Source organism: Rutidosis leptorrhynchoides, chromosome 7 (assembly GCF_046630445.1).
Source record: "Rutidosis leptorrhynchoides isolate AG116_Rl617_1_P2 chromosome 7, CSIRO_AGI_Rlap_v1, whole genome shotgun sequence".
Classification (NCBI taxonomy): Eukaryota; Viridiplantae; Streptophyta; class Magnoliopsida; order Asterales; family Asteraceae; genus Rutidosis; species Rutidosis leptorrhynchoides.
In genome coordinates this window covers 29173886-29177003 of record NC_092339.1, presented here as the reverse complement: position 1 = coordinate 29177003, position 3118 = coordinate 29173886, and positions in this window count along the sequence as shown.

Sequence of the window (3118 nt, the reverse complement as noted above, 5' to 3'; positions counted from 1 at the left end):
CCACCTTTTGTACGTTCACCACCTGTAACTGGATCAAGACATTTAGCAAATATTACTGCCGTTGATTTTTCTTTAGAATCGTCATCCAGTCGACCAAGTACTCCAGTTCAAATTTCCGATAATCCATTTTTTGAACCCGACCTCACAATTGAGAATCCGGAGAATATTCAGGGACGATTCATAGATCCTGAACCACTAAATTTTCCTCCGGAACCACCAATCATTCAAACAGAGATTGTTGAGAAACGAACCATTAAATCAGAATCCTCTAGTGATTCCGATTCAACAAATTCAATTATGGAGAATCTGGAACCATTAAGTATGGAAGACCGAATGAGAGCTAAACGCACTGGCCAAGGTCACGCAATTACTCATCCAGACGTTAATGCGCCAGATTATGAAATCAAAGGACAAATTCTACACATGGTGACTAATCAATGCCAATTTGGTGGTGCGCCGAAGGAAGATCCAAATGAACATTTACGTACCTTTTATAGGATCTGCACACTATTTAAAATCCGAGAAGTAGAGGATGAACAGATATATCTCATGTTATTTCCCTGGACTATAAAGGGAGAAGCCAAAGATTGGTTGGAATCGTTACCTGAAGGGGCGATTGATACATGGGACGTTTTAGTTGAAAAATTTCTTAAACAATTCTTTCCGGCATCTAAAGCCGTAAGACTTCAAGCAGAAATTGTTACGTTTACACAGAAGCCAAATGAAACTCTATATGAGGCGTGGACAAGATTTGGAAAGTTATTAAGAGGATGTCCGCAACATGGTTTAGATACCTGTCAAATAGTACAAATATTCTACCAAGGATGCGACATCACTACAAGGAAAGACATAGATATAGCAGCTGGTGGTTCTATTATGAAGAAAACCGAAACTGATGCTTACAAAATTATTGATAACACTGCTTCCCACTCACATGAGTGGCACCAAAAAAAAGATATCGTTAGATCATCTAAAGCTGCTAGAGCCGATTCTAGCCATGACTTAGATTCTATTTCCGCAAAGATAGATGCTGTTGAGAGACGAATGGAAAAGATGACTAAAGATATTCACTCAATACGAATTAGTTGTGAGCAGTGTGGAGGACCACAGTTGACAAAAGATTGTCTCAGTATTGAATTAACAATGGAACAAAGAGAGAATATTTCATACATAAACCAAAGGCCTGGAAATAATTATCAGAATAATTATCAACCGCCAAGACCGATTTACAATTAAAACCAGAATTATAACCGAAATATTCCATACAACAACCAACAAGGTCCTAGCAATCAACAAGTATCCAATAATACTTACAACCAGCAAAGACCTAATTTTCAAAACAAACCACCACAACAAACCGATGATAAAAAGCCGAATTTAGAAGATATGATGACGAAGCTAGTTGAAACTCAAATGCAGTTTTTCACATCTCAGAAACAAACTAATGAACAAAATGCTCAAGCATTTAGAAATCAACAAGCTTCTATTCAAAATCTGGAACAAGAAGTAAGTAACCTAGCAAGGTTAATAGATGAAAGAAAATCGGGAAGTCTACCTAGTGATACAAATGCTAACCCCCGAAATGAAACAGCTAAAGCTATTACCACAAGAAGTGGTACAACACTTAAACCACCTGAAATACCTGTAACTTCTGATGAAGCTATTCCTACTCCACAAGAACCACAACCTGATCAAGATAAGGAAAAAGAACCGGTAGTTGAGAAGGTTAATGAAGATAACACAGTTAAGGCTAAACCTTATGTTAAACCATACCAACCACCACTTCCTTACCCGAGTAAAATGAAGAAAGAGAAACTTGAAGCCGAGCAATCCAAATTCTTGGATATGTTTAAACAGATAAATGTAAATCTTCCTTTCATTGATGTGATTTCAGGAATGCCTAGATACGCTAAATTCTTGAAAGATCTGATCACGAATAGAAAGAAAATGGAAGAACTCTCGGCTGTTACTATGAATGCTAATTGTTCAGCAGTGCTGTTGAATAAGATACCAGAAAAACTATCTGATCCAGGAAGTTTCACAATTCCATGTTTTCTGGGTAGTCTTCGTTCAATAGAAGCATTGGCAGACTTAGGTGCTAGTATAAATCTAATGTCGTATTCACTATACGCTAAACTAGACCTTGGAGAATTGAAACCAACAAGAATAAGCATACAACTAGCCGATCGATCAATAAAATATCCTAGAGGGATAATGGAGAACATGCTAGTTAAAGTTGGTACTTTAGTATTTCCAGTAGATTTTGTTGTTTTGTTCATGGAAGAAGATTCTCAAGTTCCTCTCATATTAGGAAGACCATTCTTAAACACGGCTAAAGCAATGATAGACGTGTTCGGTAAGAAACTGACCCTAAGTATAGAGGATGAGAGTGTTACCTTTTCAGTTGATAGAGCAATGCAACAACCGCAATCTGCAGATGATACATGTTATTATATTCAAACTATAGATGCACATGCAGAATTATTAGAAGAATTTCCAGAATTACAAGGAAAAGGAGAATGTTCTTTAGGAGAAGGAACAGAACAAATTGATGAAGCTGAAATGTTAGCTACACTAATAGCTAATGGATATGAACCAACAACAGAAGAAATCTAAATGCTAAAAGAAGAAGACAGATATCGATACAAATCATCGATAGAAGAACCACCGAAATTAGAGTTAAAGCCACTTCCAAACCATTTGGAATACGCTTATTTACATGGTGAATCTGTATTACCTGTAATAATATCGTCTTCTCTTACTGAAAATGAGAAATCACAACTCATTTCTGTGTTGAAAGCTCATAAACCAGCCATTGCATGGAAGATTCATGATATTAAAGGAATAAGTCCTTCGTATTGCACACATAAAATCCTTATGGAAGAAGGTCATAAAACGTATGTGCAACGCCAACGAAGACTAAATCCTAATATGCAAGATGTAGTTAAGAAAGAGATTATTAAACTGCTACATGCAGGTCTAATTTATCCAATTTCTGATAGTCCATGGGTAAGCCCAGTTCAATGCGTGCCTAAGAAGGGTGGCATGACTGTCATTACAAATAAGAAAAATGTGCTTATTCCTACTAGGACTGTAACAGGATGGCGTGTGTGTATTG